Raw genomic sequence first — 23,789 nt, 5'->3', positions numbered from 1 at the left:
GAATGTGAGAGTTGGACTATAAAGAAAGCTGAGCACCGAAGAATTGATGCTTTTGAACTGTGGTGTTGGAGAAGACTCTTGAAAGTCCCTTGGACTGCAAGGAGATCCAACCAGTGCATCCTAAAGGAGATCAGTCCTGGGTGTTCATTGGAAGAACTGATGTTGAAGCTGAAACTCCAATATTTTGGCCACCTGATGGGAAGAGCTGACTCATTTTAAAAGACCTTGATGCTGGGAAAGATTGAGGGCAGGAGATGGGGATGACAGAGGATGAGATGGTTGGATGGCATCACCGACTTGATGGACGTGGATTTGGGTGGCCTCCAGGAGTTGGTGATGGACAGGAAGGCCTGGCGTGCTCTGGTTCATGGGGTCACAAAGAGCCTGACACGACTGAATAACTGAACTGAACTGAATCCTAATTACCTTGTGAAGTCCCCAACTCATAATACCATCACATTGGAGAGTACAGTTTCTGACATGAATTCTACTGCTGCTGCTAAGTCGCTTCAGTTGTGTCTGACTCTGTGAGAGCCCATAGATGTCAGCCCAGCAGGCTCTGCTGTCTGTCCCTGGGATTCTCCAGGCAAGAACACTGGAGTGGGTTGCCATTTCCTTCTCCAATGCGTGAAAGTGAAGTTGCTCAGTCGTGTCCGACTCTTCGCAACCCCATGGACTGCAGCCTACCAGGCTCCTCCATCCATGGGATTTTCCAGGCAAGAGCACTGGAGTGGGGTGCCATCGCCTTCTCCGGACATGAATTCTAGAGGGACACAAACATTCAGTCCTGATGACTTTATCTTTTTAGAGGGCAAAAATGAGAGCTGCTTCCTCAGTGGGGGGTAATCAAACGATTTGGCCACCAGGCAGTCAGGATTTGAGTACCGGCTATTTAAAGTAGGTGTCTGCCATGGTGGATTCATGTCAATGTATGGCAAAACCAATACAGTACTGTAAAGTAAAATAAAATTTAAAAATTAATATAGTAGGTGTCTGGGAAAGCCATGTGATCCATTCCCAAGGATCTTGTGGCCCATGGGAGGTTATAGCATCCTCTGCTGGGAAAGGAAGCCCCTGATACCATAAAGAGCTAAGTTCAGGTGCACACACTTTTGTGGAGAAGCAGAGTCTCAATTGGCTCATTGTCCAGACAACCTAGAATGAGCTCCCCAGGTCACTTTTGAATGGTTATGCTCATGCATCAGTGTATTAGAACGAGGGGGATATAGTGGTTACTCAGATGTTTTTCCAGTACATGAAACAATTAATGAAGGAGCCTGGAGACTTCGTGGAAATTAGAGTTTGGGATTACTCATATCCCAGCAGCATATTATTCTGGGGTATTCATTAAGTAAATATCCTGATTTATATCTCTACAGGATACAAATTATCTCTGCTTATGGCACGTAGCTTGAACATGAGGAAATTTCATGGCTTCCTGGGAACTCGTAGAGACAGCCTCTTTCCCCCAGGGATCAGGAGGGATCCTGGAAGCCATGTCACGATAGAGCAGAATCCAGAGAAATCGTCTTGAATTATCTGACCCCAAAGTATCCAAACTTCCTAAAATGCTTGTAATGAAAAGGACGTGTGGAAGGTCTCCTCTACTTTCTGAATCTTGCCTGTTGGGCTCTTAGAATCCACATGGTTTCTAGATCCTCACAGCGCTGGCAGGATCAGTAAGTAAGGCATACTTTGCCTAAGGGCACCTCAGAAATGGTTTTTCTATTACAGCTCACCTCATCAATAACTAAGATATCTCCAAGATCACTGGAAACTTGGAGATGAACAGAATCCTTTCACCCTCAGCTCAATCTCCTATAGACAAAACACCATAGCTTTATAGAGCCAGTGATAGGGTACTGCCAAGTTAGCACTTAGGGGTAACAGGAGATGGGGATCCAGGGAACCAGAACTAGAAAGACATGGGGGATAAGTGTCCATGGTGGGAAGGGTAGACAGGAGGGAGTAGGGGAATGTCTGTAGTCACGAGGGTGATTTACAAAGAGGAGACATTTGCAGCCAACAGGAACAAAAGGAGAAAGAGACGCGGGGTGGGAGGAGGGGCGCTTCATGGACAGAAATGGCTGAAAATAGAAATTAATAAATCAATCGGGATTCTCCAGCATATGCTCTGTACATGCTTTTTTTCCCACTCTTCCCTCACTGCTCATCAGCTTTCTCTACTTTCTGGCTGGCATGGAGGAGTAGGGTTGTTCCGCGGTGACTTCGTTTTCAGTTTTAACTGAACACTCCAAGCCGCAGCTGAGACTGTCAAGCTCTTTGATTTGCTCTTCCAGGTTCCTTCAGAATAGATGACTGGTCCAGCTTGGGTCAGAGGTCCTACCCCAGCCCAATCACCAAGGGCTGAAGATCTGGCTTATGTAGTACACAGCTTCTAGAAGTCCATCCCTGTGGATAGGCAGTTGTGGGGGGTGGGGAATGCTGGTCTCATCAAGCCCTGGGCGTCTGTGTCTGGGGTGTCATTTCAAGCAGTAGATAGACTTCTGCAGTGGAGAGAGCAGGGAAGGAGGAGACCTAGAGGGAACTTGATGGATAAGCTGTTATGCTTCTCAAGTTCTAGCTGTCTTTATCACATTAAAAAAAAAAAGAAGAAGAAGAATCTTTGCGTGAAAGAGACTTATAGGAAGAAACAACTGGAAATAGCTGGCTAGGGTGAAAAACCTAAAGTAGGAGACTGGACAGAGGTTTCTCCTCCTCCCTCCTTTAAAACTACTTTATTGAGGTATGAGTGAATAGAAAAAGCCATACAGATTTAATGTATGCAACTTGATGAATTTATAAAGAAGTATATACCCATGAAAGGCTCTCAGATGGCTCAGCAGTAAAGAATCTGCCTGCCAGTGAAGGAGATGGGATTCGATCCTTGGGTCAGGAAGAACCCCTGGAGAAGGAAATGGCAACCCAGTCCAGTATACCCTCTTAGCAATTTGGGGGGAATATAATACTGCATTGTTAACTATCTGACTGCATTTTTTGAAATAGATTAATTTACTGGTTTGGGCAATAACTTGGTTTTAACTGCCCTGTATACCCCTTTTCATCCTTTCCTCTTCTTTATAACAAAAGGGACACATTTGAAGATGATTTGGGTGGGATTAGAAGTGTCTTCTTGGAAATAGTAATTGTTCCTTCAGGGGCTTGAGCGCAGTCTTTCTCCTGACTTCATTAACAATAGGCTCAGCCAACCATGTTAGGCAAATCCTGGAGTTACCTAGGACTTTCTTTAATCTCCTGGCCCTAGGTCTTTTCTACATAAAACTTTATTTCATCCTTCTTTTTTCCTGTGACATTTGCTTTGGCTATTATCTCCAGAAGTCAAACTATATCAAAAGGTTTTTTGAAAAATGAGCTTGTTGCCCTCATTGCCTCATTGTCATGAGAATAAAGAGAGACAGCTTCAAAGGCTGCAGCAGGTATTAAGACAACACCTTTTTTTTTTTTTTCCCTTTTCCTGAATCTAGGCTGGTGAATCTTAATCAAAATGTTCGTTCTCATAACCTCCACCCATGCTTCTGAAGTGCCTTTCAAACAATTTATTTTATTTTAGAATCTTTGTGTTTTATTTGGGTCACAATAGACATCACACATCAAATTTAGAGAAGTACTTTTCCTTCATGCCCTCCCCAGGACAGTTTGAATTCCTCTCCTCATACTCCAGTTTCTCCAACACAGTTTTCTCCATTGCCTTGTTTAGTATTGTTTTTCACTGGGGTTTCCGCTTAAGACCGAAGGAAAGAGTGGAAGTAAGTGGATGTTCTTAGAGGGTAGAGAATTCCCTAGGTTTCTTCTCTAGGAATAAATGCTGTGATGTCCACTTAATATCTTCCTCTAAAACCATCTGGAGTAGGCACCCCTACTTTTATGAATAGAAAGGGGATTTATTATTAGAACAGAAAAAGATACAATATAAAAGAAATCAGACATGTAAACTGTAATCTCGGTGATACTTTAACTTAACTGCTATTCATCTTGGCCTTCTTTGGAGGCTGTTCCCATCCCTTGTGATCTGGTATCTGTCTTTGGGATGCAAAGTAGGATCAGAAGTAGAGTCCTGACTGGATAAAGTGGGAGGTATATGTTCCCCATCCACGGAATTTGTGGGGCACTGTTTCACAGTCAGAACTGGGAAGTTTTTAAGCCCATTATTGGCTAGAGATCTTGAACCATGTTTGTTGTAAGTGGAAAATAAATTGCAATTGCAACCACAGGGACCGTGTCACAGAGGCATGCAGGTGTCAAAAGCAAATATCTTCAGTGGCCTGGACATTTTTTGCAAGGGAGGAAAATGGGAGGCACTAGGGGGCAAAATGAGAGATGAGGTAGACCTAAGGAAAAGTCTTGAGGTGCATGGAGTATCCCTCTTCTACGATTACTGATTACTTTGTCATTGATGCGGAGCTAGTATTCTGGGTTTGATCTGGGACAAAGGAAGCTGTGATATGATCACGCCAATATAAGCAAAAGGTCTCCTTCCCAAAACATCACTCATGCCTCCTTAGACACTGTCCGCTTTCCTCTCCTTCCCTAAGTTTAAGGAAGTCTGTCAAATATTAATACTGTTCCCAAGAAAGAAGCTTATCAACTTGACTATACTGAAGGCAAAAGTTTTGCCTCTGCCTTGTCCCTGACCCCAGGCATTTGTCATTTAATAGGAAGCTTTAGGCCGGAGAGCCATGGAATCTGGGTCTCCATATTTCAAGCTTTCTCTGGCTAACTGCCCTTCTCAGTTTTCCATGTGCCAATATGGAAACATATGCTGTTTGAAGTTTCAGCTTTTTTTCTTAGCAATTTACTTGCTTCTTTGGTCTACCATTTTTTCCCCATTAACAGTTTAATTAAAATAGACTACAAAGTTAGAACTTGATAAGTCAGATAACAAGCCTGCTGTTGCACACAGAAGCAATTCCTCTACACAGCTGCCACCCTAAAGATAATGAGCTCCTCTTTACACATGTAATCCTCTTAGTGCCCTGTCTACCAGCTTGGTCTCGTCGGGGAGACTCAGTGTCTCCATGGGTTCTGTAGTCAGCGCCATCTCTTAACTCTAGACCTATCTCCCAGGGGGCCCAGTCCACTCTACACTTCTAGGTAGGAAAACGTCAACAGGGCAGTGCTGGTACACAGGTAAATATTGGGTCGTTCTCACTTCTAAAAGCCACCAGATGCTTCTGCGGTGTAAAATACCAAAAAGGAGACAGGCATCCAAAGTGGAAAGAGGCTGGGGTAAAAGAAAGGAGGTAGCTAGAGATTAATGGAAATTAAAAGGAATTATAGAATTCCCTGGTATCTTAGTAAGTAAAACAGAACCCAGTGGTTCTTAACTCAGTCTACACTAGTGAATCACCTACTTAGAAGTACTTCTTGAAATACTTATGCCTGGGCCCCGTGTTCATGGGTTCTGATTCAACTCAGGTAGAGGCCTGAGTATTGAAAAGTACAGCCAGATTTGAGCACCCCTGATTTAGGATCAAAAGAGTCTTCAGCATTTTCAGTGTTTTCCCTCAAACTGAGGGAAATAATCAGACTTTCTCTTCTGCCACATAAGTGTGGACTCTCAATGGAGAAGGTCCTAGAGTCTGATTTTTATAGAAGCCTCCCTGATACTAATTCAGATAGTTCATGGACCATCCTTGGAAAAATACTCCAGAATGGAAAGAGAAGAGCAAGTTTCCTTTCTATGTACTAATAGTTTATGATTCAGTTCAGTCTCTCAGTCATGTACTGCTCTTTGCGACCCCATGGACTGCAGCCAGGCCTCCCTGTACATCACCAACTCCCGGAGCTTTCTCAGATTCATGTCCATTGAGTCAGTGATGCCATCCAACTATCTCATCCTCTTTCATCCCCTTCTCCTCCCACCTTCAGTATTTCCCAGCATCAGGGTCTTTTCCAATGAGTCAGTTCTTCACATCAGGTGGCCAAAGTATTGGAGCTTCAGCATCAGTCCTTCCAATGAATATTCAGGACTGATTTCATTTAGGATGAACTGGTTGGATCTCCTTGTAGTCCAAGGGACTCTCAAGAGTTCTCCAACACCACAGTTCAAAAGCATCAATTCTTCGGTGCTCAGCTTTCTTTATAGTTGAACTCTCACATCCATACATGACTACTGGAAGAACCATAGCTTTGACTAGACAGACCTTTGTTGGCAAAGTAATGTCTCTTCTTTTTAATATGCTGTCTAGGTTTGTCATAGTTTTTCTTCCAAGGAGCAAGCGTCTTTTAATTTCATAGCTGCAGTCACCATCCGCAGTGATTTTAGAGCCCCAAAATATAAAGTCTGTCATAGTTTTCACTGTTTCCCCAGCTATTTGCTATGAAGTGATGGGACTGGATGCCATGATCTTAGTTTTCTGAATGTTGAGCTGTAAGCCAACTATTTCACTCTCCTCTTTCACTTTCGTCAAGAGGCTCTTTAGTTCTTTGCTTTCTGTCATAAGGGTGATGTCATCTGCATACCTGAGGTTATTGATATTTCTCCTGGCAATCTTGCTTCCTGCTTGTGCTTCATCCAGCCTGGCATTTCCCATGATGTGCTCTGCATATAAATTAAATAAGCAGGGTGACAATATACAGCCTTGACGTACTTCTTTCCCAATTTGGAACCAGTCTGTTGTTCCATGTCCAGTTCTAACTGTTGCTTCTTGACCCGCATACAGATTTCATTAGGAGGCAAGTCAGGTGGTCTGGTATTCCCATCTCTTGAAAAATTTTCCATAGTTTATTGCGATCCAAACAGTCAAAGACTTTGGCATAGTCAATAAATCAAAAGTAGATGGTTTTCTGGAACTCTCGCTTTTTCGGTGATCCAGTGGATGTTGGCAGTTTGAGCTCTGGTTCCTCTGCATTTTCCAAATCCAGCTTGAACATGTCGAGGTTCTCGATTCACGTACTGTTGAAGCCTGGCTTGGAGAATTTTGAGTATTACTTTGCTAGTAATGTAGTGTGTGAGATGAGTGCATTTGTGCGGTAGTATGCATTTGCTAGTGTGTGAGATGAGTGCATTTGTGCAGTAGTTTGAGCATTCTTTTGCATTGCCTTTCTTTGGGATTGGAATGAAAACTGACCTTTTCTAGTCCTGAGACCACTGCTGAGTTTTCCAGATTTGCTGGCATATTGAGTGCAGCACTTTAACAGCATCATCTTTCAGGATTTGAAATAGCTCAACTGTAATTTCATCACCTCCATTAGCTTTGTTCATAGTGATGCTTCATAAGGCCCACTTGAACTTCACATTCCAGGATGTCTGGCTCTGGTTGAGTGATCACACCATTGTGGTTATCTGGGTCATGAAGATCTTTTTTGTATAGTTCTTCTGTGTATTCTTGCCACCTCTTCTTAATATCTTCTGCTTCTATTAGATCCATACCATTTCTGTCCATTATTGTGCTCATCTTTGCATGAAATGTTCCCTTGATATCTCTAATTTTCTTGAAGAGATCTCTAGTCTTTCCCATTCTATTTTTTTCCTCTATTTCTTTGCATCAATCACCGAGGAAGGCTTTCTTATCTCTCCTTGCTATTCTTTGGAACTCTGCATTCAAATGGGTATGTATTTCCTTTTCTCCTTTGCCTTTCACTTCTCTTCTTTTCTCAGCTATTTTTAAGGCCTCATCAGATAACCATTTTGCCTTTTTGCATTTCTTTTTCTTGGGGATGGTCTTGATCACTCCCTCCTGTACAATATCGCAAACCTCTGTCCACTGGGCTTCAGGGACTCTGTCAGATCTAATCCCTTGAATCTATTTGTCATTTCCATTTTATAACCATATAATTGTTTATGATGAGCATGTTTTATTTCAGCTTTGTAAGCCTATGAGGAAAGCAGTATCATTCCATTTAACAGTTAGGGGAACTCTCATAAAGGAGATTAAGTAACTTGTGCAAGAACTCAGAGCTAAGAGTAAATAGCAAAGTCTGAAATCAAACATGGATGTTGAGTTGAAGTGCTAAGGACAAGGAAAACTTTAGCCATGAATTCACTTTCTTGTACTTTTTCATGCTTCCCGTTGGCACACTGGGCACACTGGCTGAGCCCCAAGGGTCATCAGCTTGTGACTCAGAGGACAGAGGAGGGGACCTGGCTGAGAAGCAGAAACACAGCTATTGACATAGCCCCACCTAGGCAGGTAGAAGTTCTGGGGAAGTGCTCTGGTCAGAAAGCTGGCCCAGGGCTACAAATTCTGCGGAACTGTAAGCTTAGTCATCCTTGCATGTAAGAAAAAGCCAATAGTTTGAGAGAAAGTTGGAAAGCCTCACAGTTTTAGTTCTTGCTGTTTTTTCCTGCTGTCTCTCAACTGTCCATCCCAGTAAGGAAATACCTCCTCCACCAGTAAAGAGCATCTGAAAGCTCCATAGTTACCAACTTGTGGCTATAAAAGCAACGGGCAGAAGGGTGGCATTGCCAGAGCTCTGAAGGATTATGGATGGAGAAGGGAGGGAACTCACGGTAGTGATCTGGTCTTGGCTGCTTCTGGCTTCTGCTAGTCATTTTTTTCTCTGTGCCTTATCAGAAGGGACCATCTCCCCTGAATTCTACACATTTCAGCTGAAAACAAATACAGCTCAGCAGTGGTTCAAGGTTCCTTGTATTGTGGGCTCTAGCCCACTGCTTGCTGGCTACTTCCGTATGGATGCCTCAGAGTGGGTTAAACATGCTCATCTTCTAGCATGTTCTCAATATCAGAGACTCCTTCCATTTTCTCCTCAGGTATTCCAAGGGGAAACAGAGCATCTCCCCTTCTCACCTTAGAGCTAATTTAGTGCCAAGTTCTAGGGCTGCATTCTTATAGGTCCTTCTTGGATCTGACCACTTCTCCCTCTTCTCATTGTCACAGAACTCTATTAGAGTCTGCCTGGACCACAGCAGGAGCCCTCCTTTCGTTGCTTTTCCTGCATCCATGCATGCCCCATGCTTCCATTCTGCCACTGTGTCAGATGAGCTAACTTTAATGTTCAACATGTAGATTTCTATAAAACTGCTTTTAAAATAAAGATCAAAACCTCTGACTTGGCTGATCAGGCTTGGCCCTGCCCGCTTCCCCAGCTGCCTCCTCCTTGCTTTCTCAGTCCCCTTCACAATGATCTCCTTCGATCTCTTGAATGTTTTATATTTGTTCCTCCTTTGGGGTCTCTGTACTTGTCTTTGTGATGCTGGTTCTCCATCCCCTTTGCCACAGTAATGCTTCCTCATCCTTCGAATCTCTACCTAAATACTATCTCCATGTGTCCTTTCCCGCCCTTCAAAACCAGCTTGCATCCTCCAACAGTGTGCCCTGCCTTCCTGCCTACAACTTCCAACTGCTTATATGAACATGCAGGGCCAGGGCAGGGGCTCAGCCTGTTCTGTCAACACTTTATCCCCATCATAACTCAAGTGACTAGCAGGAGGTACTCTATTTGTAAAGGAAGAAATAAAGGCATATTAAATGATGGGTGTGGCAACACCCACCCCCCCATTGTTACACAAACACATTTGCATTTTATCCATTTGGGCTACAGCCTTGAGAACTTCAGTTACTCAACTCATGTTTTGATATGAACACCTGACTAGAATGGAAAAGACTCTGATCAAAGACTGCTTCCTAAATACCCTCTACTATTCTATCCCCCGTGATCCGTTGCAAAAGAGGGACCTGGAGGCCAGTGAGGTGGCCTGTTGAATGCAAGGTCAGACCAATATGAGGCTTGAAAGGGGAGAGAGTCCTAATAAGCATTTCTCTCTGGCACAAGGGGTGATAATGTTAGTAATTTCAGGGCTTTGAATAAGCTGATTTCGAGGTACCGTAAACCCCTATTAGGTAGTATAATGATGATCTTTCCTTGACAGATATGGAAGCTGAGGGGGTAAGTGACTCGGTGTCGAGGTACAGAGAGAGCTAAGCTCTGTGCTGCCAGCTCTCTGCTCCTCTGTATCACCTGCACTCATGGAAGCTCCTGGCTTCCTAGGTACCATTTCCATCATGTGGAGGAAAAAGAAAAAACTTCAATAAAAATGTTTTTGTTTGCTATTCACTCCTTTTGTGATTCCCTGTTTCCTTTGTACCACATCCTGTTTTGCGTGGGCCTCTTCATTCTTCGTGGAAGGCAGAGAGTTGGATTGCTGTTGAAGCAATAGCCACAACAACAACAACAAACTCAAACCTTACCTCTGAAACCATGGCCACATGCTTTTCCCATTGAGCACGTGATGGTCTTTTGTAAAGAAGATGCTCAGGTTGTCTCTTTTCCAGTCTTGAGTAAGAAAAACTGCCAATGATATTATGTGTGCTGGGTTGAAAGTATCTTAGTTGTTGAGGTAAGCTCATTGGTAAAGTGGAAAATGTTCTGAGTTTCAATTCACTAGACTTGGCGTTTAAGCCTTGCTTTGTCATTTAGTCATGGGATAAATAGCAAGTCACTTGACCTCTCTGAACCCATGTCTCTTCATCTATTAAGTGAGATAATAGCTTTGTCTTGTGAACAGTCATTGTGAATTGTAAAGCATCTTTCTATCATAAGGGGATTGTAGTGTTGTACTTCTTTTAGGAAAAGGAAAGAACATAAAATAGAGCATTTTCATTAATACTTTGAAGGAGAGTGCTAAAGAAACAGACTCTTCTCTCTAATTAGGCAGCTGGTGGCACTGAATACATTAGGTTTCCTAGTGGCCAGTGTGTGGTGGGACTCAAGGCAGGCAGAGGTGGAAACAGGCAAAGAGGACAAAGTGAACAATTTCTCTTCTTTAGGCTTTGAGTTGAACAGGCTGGAATGGCTAGAGTTGAGGCAACACATAAAGATGGGTACTGTTTGTCTTTTCTCAGTAATCCTTAGGGAGAGGAAATTGATTTTTTCTTATGTTTCAATTTAAGATTATTGACAGTGTCAGCCAGAAACACTGTTGAAGATATGTCAGGGCTCTCTGGGAAATGGGCCATGATGAACCTGCGAGCTCAGGAGGGCATGGTGGCCTCACTTAACACTAATTTGCCATTTCTTTCCTAGATCTAAGTTAGAAGGATGGGAAAGATACCCAGAGTCAGGGATATTTAGAAATCTTAGCCTGGGGACTCTCACTGCCCTCCTGTTTTTATGTAGTATAAAGCACCAGAGTTGAAAGATGGCTTTTTATGGTTAGGGGAAAAAGTTATAACCACCTAACTAACAAAGCATACTCACCAGATCATATTAGGTATTATTGTTGTTGCTAAGTGGTGTCCAACTCTTTGTGACCCCATGGACTGCAGCACGCCGAGCTTCCCTGTCCTTCACTATCTCCCAGAGTTTGCTTAAACTCAAGTCCGTTGCATTGGTGATGCTATCTAATCATCTCATCCTTTGTCACTCCGTTCTCCTTCTGTCATCAATTTTTCTCTGCATTGGGGTCTTTTCCAATGAGTCGGCTCTTTGCATCAGGTGGTTAAAGTATTGGATCTTCAGCATCAGTCCTTCCAATGAATACTCAGTGTTGATTTCCTTTAGGATTGACTGGTTTGACCTCCTTGCAGTCCAAGAGACTCTCAAGAGTCTTCTTCAGCACCACAATTGAAAAATATCGCTTCTTTTGCACTCGGCTTTTTTTTATGTTCCAACTCTCACATCCATAATGATATGCAGAGTACATCATGCAAAATGCTGGGCTGGATGACTCTCAAGTTGGAATCAAGATTGCTGGGAGAAGTATCAACAACCTTAGCTATGCAGGTGAGACACCCCTAATGGGAGAAAGCAAAGAGGAGCTAGAGTTTTGAATATATGGATGTTTAATCATAGCTTTGAATATATGAACGTTTGTTGGCAAAGTGATGTCTCAACTTTTTAATACACTGTCTAGGTTTGTCATAGCTTTTCTTCCAAGTAACAGGTGTCTTCTACTTTCACGGCTGCAGTCACATTTGTAGTGATTTTGGAGCCCAAGAAAATACAATCTGTCATTGTTTCCACTTTATTTCCTTCTATTTGCCATGAAGTGATGGGACTGGATGCTATGGTCTTAGTGTTTTTAATGCTGGATTTTAAGCCAGTTTTTTCACTCTCCTCGTTCATCCTCATCAAGAAACTCTAGTTCCTCTTTGCTTTCTTCCATTAGGGGTGTCTCACCTGCATAGCTAAGGTTGTTGATATTTCTCCCAGCAATCTTGATTCCAACTTGAGAGTCATCCGGCCCAGCATTTTGCATGGTGTACTCTGCATATATGTTAAAGAAGCAGGGTGACAATATATAGCCTTGTACTTCTTTTCCAATTTTGAACCTGTCCATTGTTCATGTTCGGTTCTAACTGTTGCTTCTTGACCTGCATACAGATTTCCCAGGAGGCATGGAAGACGGTCTGGTATTCCCATCTCTTTAAGAATTTTCCACAGTTTATGTGTGTGTGTATGTGTGTGTGTGTGTGTGTGTGTGTGTGTGTGTGATTCACACAGTCAAAGGCTTTAGCATAGCCAATGAAGTGGAAGTTGATGTTTTTCCTTTTGAACTGTCAGATGTGGAACAATGCCTGGCTCTGTGGTCATCTTGATGACAGGCGCTGTCTGGGAACAGGCTGGACCCAGATGAGGGTCTTTTAGGACATAGAAATACCTGCCAGCGTATTCTCCTATGCGTTAGTACAGACTCATTTTCAGTTTACACCATACATGGGTCCATGAGACAGCCTCACTGGCAGCTGATGTTCTTCTGGCTGTTTCCATTCATCATCTAGTACTGTGGTTCTCTCATTGCTCCAAGTCTAAGATGGAGGTTTGGTAGTTTGCTGCCTGTGAGACCAGATTCATGTTCATCAAACATTTGCTTAGCTTTTAATATTCTGAGCCCTTCCATGTATATTAGCTTATTAAACTTGTTTCATTCAGTCTTGATGGTGGTTTAGTCACTAAGTTGTGTCTGACTCTTGAGACCCCATGGACTGTAGCTTGCCAGGCTCCTCTGTCCATGGGATTCTCCAGGCAAAAATGCTGGAGTGAGTTGCCATTTCCTTCTCCAGAGGAACTTCCTGACCCAGGGATTGACCCCAAGTTTCCTTCATTGCAGGCAGACTCATGAATTCCTACAAGGTGCCTATTATGATTTTGTTCTTTCTGCTGAGAAAACTGAGGCTCAGAGGTGATTAGCTAATTGCCTAAGACCTATAGGTGGTGACTAAGCCCCCATCAGCTGCTGCTGCTGCTAAGTCACTTCAGTCGTGTCTGACTCTGTGCGACCCCATAGACGGCAGCCCACCAGGCTCCTCCATCCCTGGGATTCTCCAGGCAAGAACACTGGAGTGGGTTGCCATTTCCTTCTCCAATGCATGAAAGGGAAAAGTGAAAGTGAAGTCACTCGGTTGTGTCCGACCCTCAGCGACCCCATGGACTGCAGCCTACCAGGCTCCTCCATCCATGGAATTTTCTAGGCAAGAGTACTGGAGTGGGTTGCCATTGCCTTCTCCGAAGCCCCCATCAGCTAGTGTTCTCAAATGTGCCTAAGTATTTCAAGTTAAATCCTGTGCGCTCTCTTTAAGCCCCAACTGCCCAGTGGATGACACTGACCTTGTTGTCAGGATATTCTGTGCAATTCAACTTTGTGGAGCACAAGATGGCAGAGGGGGCTCTCCATCTCACCCGAGTCCCTTTCTCTGAGCTTGTTCACTGATCTTTAGACTATAAGGTGCTCTAGAGGTTGCCAACTCCCAAAGCCTCCAGTCTCCTGGCTCATTAAACATGCTGCTTTTGTGAGAAGTCGCTTTCTATGCATCTGTTGCCTTCTGGGTCCAGCATTGCACTGAGGATTGAACAATGAACAAAAGCTAACAGCCATGCTCTCAGGAAGTTTTTTTAGTATAGGAGACAGCAAGGAAATACTGTCATATCAGAGCAGTAATAATCCCTCTAGGAAGCAAAGTAGGACATGAGGGTTATGAATGATAGGGTACAGTGTTAGATGGAGAGAATAGAGGAGACGTCTCAGAAGAGGTAGTATTTGAGATGGAACTTCAGTAATATGAGCAGTGAGTCTTATGGACAGCTGGAAGGAAAGTGTCAGGAAACAGAAAGTGCAAAGGCCCGGAGGTAGAAACATGCTAGATGAACAAGAAGGCTGAATGACTGCAGTGGGTGAGGGAAGAGTGAAAGGAAACAAGAGAAGATTGGTATCTGGGAGAAGTGGACACAACATTCAGATTGTGGTAGGGGGCTTTGGATTTTCAGTGTGATGGGAATCCCCTGGAGGGTTTTTGAGCTAAAATGTGATACACTGTTTCAAAAGGCGCCGACTGAGCGACTTCACTTTCACTTTTCACTTTCATGCATTGGAGAAGGAAATGGCAACCCACTCCAGTGTTCTTGCCTGGAGAATCTCAGGGACGGGGGAGCCTGGTGGACTGCTGTCTATGGGCTCGCACAGAGTTGGACATGGCTGAAGCGACTTAGCAGCAGCAGCAGCAGCATATTGGTAACAGACTGTGAGTATGTGGGGGTAGGGGGTATCAGTAGAGTAGACAGCCAATTAGGAGGCTGCTATAGCAGACCTGGTTAGGCACATTGGTGGAACTGTGCTGTCAGAAGCGGCTGAATTTAAAATCTATTTTGATGGTAGAGAAGTTGTATTACAAGATGAAGCTAAAGGAATGCTATAATGGAGATGGAATGTACTCTGAGGGAACAGGAAGGTGAATGATTGATGCTAACTTTGGTCAAAAGACTATAAAATTCAGGGGTTGAGAGGGGAAGTGGCCAGGGATCTGAGCTTTAAAAGAGATCCTCCAGTTCATGCTCGTGTCTGTTCATGGTCAGTTTCCTAAGATTTTACCCTTGCCCTTTCTCCCTCTGTGACTATTGGCTTCTTTGTATTTATTGCTCCATAAGTGAGAAATCCTCCTTCAGTCTAGAGGCAGGGGTGGAAGAAGCATGCTTTTCTCTCAACAGTTAAGACCATATGCCAAATTAGAATGGAGACCCAAGACTCTTTTGCCCTGAGGCTGTAATCATCAGGTCTCAGAGTGAACCTTCATCGCTCAGTGACTCATCAAAGCCAGGACAGTGAGGGAGTTTGTGAAGTCTTTGTAACAGGAAACTTGTGAAATCCCCTAACCCAGGGAGTTTGGGCTTGGGGCCTAGAGGTCTATTAAACCTTGCTCTGTGGGCCACCTGATAACTTTCCGACCTGCTTTTTGTTGTTCAGTCACTAAGTCATGTCCGACTCTTTGTGATCCCATGGACTGTAGCATGCTAGGCTTTCTGTCCTCCATTATCTCCGGGAGTTTGCTCAAACTCATGTTCATGGAGTCAGTGATGCTATCTAACCATCTCATCCTCTGGCACCTCCTCCTTTTGCCTTCAATCTTTCCCAGCCATCAGGGTCTTTTCCAGTGAGTTGGCTGTTTGCATCAGGTGGCCAAGTATTGGAGCTTCAGCTTCAGCAACAGTCCTTCCAATGAATATTCAGGGTTGAATGAATATTCAGTCCTTTAGGACTGACTGGTTTGATTTCCTTGCAGCCCAAGGGACTCTCAAGAGTCTTCTCAAACACCACAATTTTAAAGCATCAATTCTTCAGCACTCACACTTCTTTATGGTCTAGCTCTCACATCCATACAGGACCACTGGAAAAACCATAGCTTTGAATATATGGAGCTTTGTTGCAAAGTGATGTTTCTGCTTTTTATTATGCTGTCTAGGTTTGTCATAGCTTTTCTTCCAAGGAGCAGATGTCTTTTAATTTCAGACCTGCTGCTGCTGCTGCTAAGTCGCTTCAGTCGTGTCCCACTCTGTGCGACCCCAGAGACAGCAGTCCATCAGGCTGCGCCGTCCCTGGGATTCTCCAGGCAAGAACACTGGAGTGGATTAGGGAAGAGCATTCTAGTCATTACTCCTCAGACTGAGGTAACTTCTGTGAGTGTTTCTTTCTGTCCTTCAGGGCTCTTTTTACCTGGTTCACCATTTTCTCAGGCTTGACTAAACATTCCTTTGTGATATAGATACAAACATCATCATGACAAAAGGCTTAAGATGCCAGATGCGCTCAGTCTATCAGGGCCCTGATAGACTCTCATGCAGAGTTATTCTATTAACAAATCTGTTTACAATGTCAATGCTTCATGCAGAGTATGAAAATGTTCCTATATTGTCCAGTGTCATTAGCTGACATTGATAGGAGAGACTCCTATTTTGGGGAGGAATAAAAGCAGTCTGTCTGAACTTTCCTTGGAGCACTTGTCAACTATTAGTAAATTTATTGTCAGTTATAAATGTGTGTGTCCTGAACTGGATTTAAGCAGTTGGAGAACAGTGTGCCTTACTCATTTTTTTTCTTCCAGGATTAGAATAGTCATGATCAGACCATGCTTCTTTCTTTGTAAAACAATCGGAAAACATTATACTGAAATGTGCACGTCCAACTATTAAAAAAACACACACAAATTTGCTGGGGCCATAATTTAACCTGTTTCATTGGGATAAACTAATATTCAATGCTACTTAGTATAATTTCAAATTTGAGCTTTTAATTATTTTTACTCCATTTGTAGAAACCAATGCAGAATTCTAAATAGCACATGGCATTAAATGGCATTTATTGTTCCATAAATCTTGATACTCAAACGGAATGCTAAGTAGACAGGCAAAACTCTAAAACAATGAACAGATAAGCTCACTTCTTTCCCAAATATTTGGTTCAGAAAACACGTGGTCATCCAAAAACAAAAGGAAAATGACAGGAAGGAAAGCTCTCCTGCTTTAGGATCTATATGAATTATGGATATTTTCAAACCAAAGATGGATTATTTAGAGACAGTACTTTTTCATATCAAGTAACCCTCTTTATGAATAAAACATGGCAAAGCTTCAAGCTGAATATTTGTCAAGTTGTTCAAAATTTCTGTGCCTTAGTTCCTTTAGATAGGAAATGGAAAACATAGTTGCAATGTTATTGAAATATTCAACAAGATGTAACTGTAAAAGAATTTAGTACTGTGCCTGAATTCACAGTGAGCACAGAAACAGGACTATTACTGTAGTATGATAAGTGCTCAGTAACTTTATATTGCCTGGATGGAGGGTTGTTGGGGAAGAGAGGTCAGTTGGAGTAAGTGAAATCCTGTGACCGTCGCAGGGGAACAGGCAAGACCTAGTGACCTTCATCCCAGGTCCATTCCTTTCCTAATAGGTCAGGGCTGGGGCTGTGGTTGGTGAAAAATGTCAAGGTTTGTTTTGGGTGTGCCAAAAAAAACAGGGCACTAGTCTATGAAGGGGATTGCCAAATGTTGAGGACCTCTTCCTCGTAGTATTGAGGTAGAAATTGTTGGGCAGTCAGTGTAGGACTGTGAGACCTCAAGTCTTGTTTTCAATAAACATCTCACTCCATTAACCTTGAGCTAATACTGTTTGTCCCAAATTCCTGGAATGTGTCCTTGGACTGATAAATTATCAGCATTCAGATCCAAGGAAGTGTGGTAATTAACTTCTGTTCCATATGGCTGCGGGAAAAACAACTGGTGATCATTCATGTCTAGCCCATACATCTAGTCCACTGTAAAGTGGCCAAGGGGCATGAAAAAGGGTGGCGACTTAATCTGAGGATCAAGAGAAGCTATGAAGATTTTAAGTTAAACATTTTGACCTTTAAACTGATTGGTTAGAAATGACATATTTTAAGAATGGGAGCCAACCAAAAATGTACAGATTAATACTGGTAAGGTTATAAACTGTTGTTAAGTCCCACCTTTGGGAGGACTCCTTACCCTGTCTCAGTGTCTATGCTGAGAACATTGTAGTTTCCTTCTCTTTAATAAACCCTATTTGCTTGCTACAGTGAGTGTTTGTGTGTTTGTGAAGTTCATTCTTTGGTTCTGCGAACAAGAACTCAGATTCCTGCTTCAGCATCGTGAGGAATGTCAAAGGCTAAAACTACTAATGTTTGGGACACTTGTCTGATAAGCTCTGTTCCATCAGCTCAAGTCATGAAATGGAGCAGAATAAATTGACACTCAGTCCTAATCCATTTCTATCTCAGTGGATTGCCTTATTAACTTTTTGAAATGTGACTTTTGGTTGCTGTTTTGTAATTTCTATCTAGTCACATGGTACGGAGTGTCATGAGCAGCATTGTCAGGCAGAGCAAACTCCCTCTGGTGTGAAGGCTGGGTCTTCTTTAGGACAGACCTCTAGTGACAGGTTTGGGGAATTCTGAATACAGATAAAACAAGGCCTGTGGTTGCCTTTCTTGGGTACCCAGATACTACACATGCTTCAAGTATGTGTGAGTGCTTGCTTTTCTTGTCAGGACCAGAACCTGAGAGTTTCCCAACAGCTTCCATATCGGTTTTACTCTTGGCACAATTTGAGACAAAGATGACTCCTAGTTGTAGATTTCTTGATAAATTACCTTGTTTAATCTTCACCAAAAGCCTGAAATAAGTATTATCTCCTTTATCCACATAAAAGTACAGAGATTTAAGTAACCTTCCAAGGTCATAGGATAGGAGGGATTTAAACATAATCATTTAAGCTACAGCTATACCAGTCACCACCCAGTAGGTGTCACATTTATTAAAAAGTGAGCTTGCAATGTTCAGTTCAGTTCAGTTACTCAGTCGTGTCCGACTCTTTGCGGCCCCATGAATTGCAGCACGCCAGGCCTCCCTGTCCATCACCAACTACCAGAGGTCACTCAGACTCATGTCCATTGAGTCAGTGATGCCATCCAGCCATCTCATCCTCTGTCATCCCCTTCTCCTCCTGCCTCCAATCCCTCCCAGCATCAGAGTCTTTTCCAATGAGTCAACTCTTCGCAGGAGGTGGCCAAAGTACTGGAGTTTCAGCTTTAGTATCATTCCTTCCAAAGAAATCCCAGGGCTGATCTCCTTCAGAATGGACTGGTTGGAACTCCTTGCACTCCAAGGGACTCTCAAGAGTCTTCTCCAACACCGCAGTTCAAAAGCATCAGTTCTTCGGCGGTCAGCCTTCTTCACAGTCCAACTCTCACATCCATACATGACCACAGGAAACACCATAGCCTTGACTAGACGGACCTTAGTCGGCAAAGTAATGTCTCTGCTTTTGAATATGCTATCTAGGTTGGTTATAACTTTTCTTCCAAGGAGTAAGCGTCTTTTAATTTCATGGCTGCAATCACCATCTGCAGTGATTTTGGAGCCCCCAACAATAAAGTCTGACATTGTTTCTACTGTTTCCCCATCTATTTCCCATGAAGTGATGGGATCGGATGCCATGATCTTCATTTTCTGAATGTTGAGCATTAAGCCAACTTTTTCACTCTCCTCTTTCACTTTCACCAAGAGGCTTTTTAGTTCCTCTTCACTTTCTGCCATAGGGGTGGTGTCATCTGCATATCTGAGGTTATTGATATTTCTCCTGGCAATCTTGATTCCAGCTTGTGTTTCTTCCAGTCCAGCATTTCTCATGATGTACTCTGCATAGAAGTTAAATAAGCGGGGTGACAATATACAGCCTTGACGTACTCCTTTTCCTATTTGGAACCAGTCTGTTGTTCCATGTCCAGTTTTAACTGTTGCTTCCTGACCTGTATACAGATTTCTCAAGAGGCAGGTTAGGTGGTCTGGTATTCCCATCTCTTGAAGAATTTTCCACAGTTTCTTGTGATCCACACAGTCAAAGGCTTTGGCATAGTCAATAAAGCAGAAATAGATGTTTTTCTGGAACTCTCTTGCTTTTTCCATAATCCAGCGGATGCTGGCAATTTGATCTCTGGTTCCTCTGCCTTTTCTAAAACCAGCTTGAACATCAGGGAGTTCACGGTTCACGTCTTGCTGAAGCCTGGCTTGGAGAATTTTGAGCGTTACTTTACTAGCATGGGAGATGAGTGCAATTGTGTGGTAGTTGGAGGATTCTTTTGCATTGCCTTTCTTTGGGATTGGAATGAAAACTGACCTTTTCCAGTCCTGTGGCCACTGCTGAGTTTTCCAGATGTGCTGGCATATTGAGTGTAGCACTTTCACAGCATCATCTTTCAGGATTTGAAATAGCTCAGCTGGAATTCCATCACCTCCTCTAGCTTTGTTCTTAGTGATGCTTTCTAAGGCCCACTTGACTTCACATTCCAGGATGTCTGGCTCTAGATGAGTGATCACACCATCGTGATTATCTGGGTCATGAAGATCTTTTTTGTACAGTTCTTCTGTGTATTCTTGCCACCTCTTCTTAATATCTTCTGCCTCTGTTAGGTCCATATCATTTCTGTCCTTTATCAAGCCCATCTTTGCATGAAATTTTCCCTTGGTATCTCTAATTTTCTTGAAGAGATCTCTAGTCTTTCCCATTGTATTGTTTTCCTCTATTTCTTTACATTGATCGATGAAGAAGGCTTTCTTATCTCTTCTTGCTATTCTTTGGAACTCTGCATTCAAATGCTTATATCTTTCCTTTTCTCCTTTGCTTTTCATCTCTCTTCTTTTCACAGCTATTTGTAAGGCCTCCTCAGACAGCCATTTCGCTTTGTTGCATTTCTTTTCCGTGGGGATTGTCTTGATCCCTGTCTCCTGTACAATGTCACATACCTCATTCCATAGTTCATCAGGCACTCTATCTAGCAGATCTAGGCCCTTAAATCGATTTCTCACTTCCACTGTATAATCATAAGGGAGTTGATTTAGGTCATACCTGAAGGGTCTAGCGGTCTGAATTTGGTAATAAGGAGTTCATGATCTGAGCCACAGTCAGCTCCTGGTCTTGTTTTTGTTGACTGTATAGAGCTTCTCCATCTTTGGCTGCAAAGAATATAATCAGTCTGATTTCAGTGTTGACCATCTGATGATGTCCATGTGTGGAGTCTTCTCTTGTATTGTTGGAAGAGGGTGTTTGCTATGACCAGTGCATTTTCTTGGCAAAACTCTGTTAGTCTTTGCCTTGCTTCATTCTGTATTCCAATGCCAAATTTGCCTGTTACTCCAGGTGTTTCTAGACTTCCTACTTTTGCATTCCAGTCCCCTATAATGAAAAGGACATCTTTTTGGGGTGTTATTTCTAAAAGGTCTTTTAGGTCTTCATAGAACTGTTCAACTTCAGCTTCTTCAGCATTACTGGTTGGGGCATAGACTTGGATTACCGTGATATTGAATGATTTGCCTTGGAGACGAACAGAGGTCATTCTCGTTTTTGAGACTGCATCCAAGTACTGCATTTCGGACTCTTTTGTTGACCATGATGGCTACTCCATTTTTTCTGAGGGATTCCTGCCTGCAGTAGTAGATATAATGGTCATCTGAGTTAAATTCACTCATTCCAGATTAGTATACTGTTGATCCTATTCTAGTTCTTTGACCATTCTCCAATCACTCATTTAATAGCTTTTGTTAATAAAGGAAATAAAGTGTCAATAACTTCAGAACAACAATTTTCTGGTAGCTGAGAAAATTTTTACTGTATAATATTGTACCATGTAATATTGAAACATTTTCTAGTGATACTGTACATGTAGAAAGTATTTTAAAAATTCAACGACTTTCACTTTTTTTGAGGTGTGATGAAAAAATTTTATATATGTGAGAATGTGTTGTCCTTCAAAGGGTACAGTGTCAGAGGTCAAATGTTTATTTCAACTTATGTCACCATTGGTCCCTCACTTTGGGAATTATTTTCAGACTGAGTTAACAAGCTCTGAAAGAATCTGTCTCATTTTAAAAATAATTTCATCTACTACTGAGACTACAAATACATGTGTAACATTCAGTAAAGATCTGTTGCCCAGCTCATTTATATTCAAGATCATATGCTTTAGAGATGATGTGGGAAATTGAGATCTGTTGATTAAGATTTCTCCATTTACTACATATGGCATGCCTAATTAAAAATTGGAAATATTTTTATCCACTAAAGCTCACCCACTTTCTTCCATTTTGCATAACATTGTCAAGAGTGTTTCACCTTCAGACATGTCTAAATACAATTTAGTTGGACCCAGTGTGGAATCTATAATCTGTACTACTGCTTAGGAGCAATGCTCCAGATCCTACTTTTGAATTTTTATAAATATTAATAGTTCAATTTCATATTTGTTAAATGGCACACACATGGTTTTTCTCAAAATTTCAGTTCTTGAAATATTGAGAGAAATTAGATCTTTTTTTCCTCCTTCTCTATAAAGATGGTGGTGGTTTAGTCACTAAGTCATGTCCAACTCTTTTGCAACCCTACGGACTGTAGCCCTCCAGGCTCCTCTGTCCATGGGATTTCCTAGGCAAGAATATTGGAGTGGGTTGCCATTTCCTTCTCTAGGTGATCTTCCTGACCCAGGGATTGAACCCAGGTCACCTGCAACTGAGCCACAGGGAGCCTCCCCCCTACTAAAGATGAGATCAAGATAATTGTCTAAGGTACTATCCAGAAAGGGACACTGTGATGTTCATCTGCTTTGAATCAGATGTCTTTAAGCGCTGACTCCACCACTGTTTGTTACCAGTCTTAACAGAAAATACCTGACCTTTCTGTGACTCAATTTCATCATTTCTTTCTTGGTCTCTGTTGTGCTGTTAGAACTCTGTCAGTGTATTGCTTTGCTGGGTAATCTCTTTTTCCTTTCTGGTAACTTATAAGTTTTTGTTTCCAGTCCATTTGATAGATATTGTTTAACTTGCTCAGGAGTTCTGGTGCTTATTCAATCTGAGATTTCATGTATTTTACTAATTCAGAAAGCTTCACAGTCATTACCTCTTTGAATATTGCTCTCCTTCATTCTCATTTTTTAAAACCTCCTAATAGACATTTGTTGAATGCTCTCCTTCTGTTCTCCATATCTTTTAACATCTCTTAGAGTTGGCATAAAGCTCAACATTCAGAAAATGAAGATCATGGCATCCGGTCCCATCATTTCATGGGAAATAGATGGGGAAACAGTGTCAGGCTTTATTTTTCTGGGCTCCAAATCACTGCAGATGGTGATTGCACCCATGAAATTAAAAGACGCCCACTCCTTGGAAGAAAAGTTATAACCAACCTAGACAGTATATTCAAAAGCAGACTAAGGTCCGTCTAGTCAAGGCTATGGTTTTTCCAGTGGTCATGTATGGATGTGAGAGCTGGACTGTGAAGAAGGCTGAGCACTGAAGAATTGATGCTTTTGAACTGTGGTGTTGTAGAAGACTCTTGAGAGTCCCTTGGACTGCAAGGAGATCCAACCAGTCCATTCTGAAGGAGATCAGCCCTGGGATTTCTTTGGAAGGAATGATGCTAAAGCTGAAACTTTAGTACTTTGGCCACCTCATGCGAAGAATTGACTCATTGGAAAAGACTCTGATGCTGGGAGGGACTGTGGCAGGAGGAGAAGGGGATGACAGAGGATGAGATGGCTGGATGGCATCACTGACTCAATGGACATGAGTCTGAGTGACCTCTGGGAGCTGGTGATGGACAGGGAGGCCTGGCGTGCTGCGATTCATGGGGTTGCAGAGTCGGACATGGCTGAGCGACTGAACTGAACTGAGAGTTGTATCATTTTATCACTTATACATCTTGGGTTATTTCCTTAGCTCTTTTTAAATTGATTATACATTGACTGTATTGAGTTAGTTGTTTTTGTTACCCCAACTAGATTTTAAATACTAGTGAAAAGCATATGCATTTCTAGAAGTCCTATTTCTAGATTTCTTGTATTTCTTATGATTCTTTAAGTTTATCTCCATTCTTTTATCTCTTCAGGCATTTAAAATATTCTAAGCTTATTCAGATTATTTGTCATTCTCAGAGGCTATTCATTTTACTTATTCTGTCCACTGCTTATTTTCTAGCATATTTCATAATTTTTGACTGGGAACCTCATGTATGTCATTTTCTCCCCC

Source organism: Ovis canadensis, chromosome 22 (genome assembly GCF_042477335.2).
Source record: "Ovis canadensis isolate MfBH-ARS-UI-01 breed Bighorn chromosome 22, ARS-UI_OviCan_v2, whole genome shotgun sequence".
NCBI classification, from domain to species: Eukaryota; Metazoa; Chordata; class Mammalia; order Artiodactyla; family Bovidae; genus Ovis; species Ovis canadensis.
Note: the sequence above shows the minus strand (reverse complement) of the source record.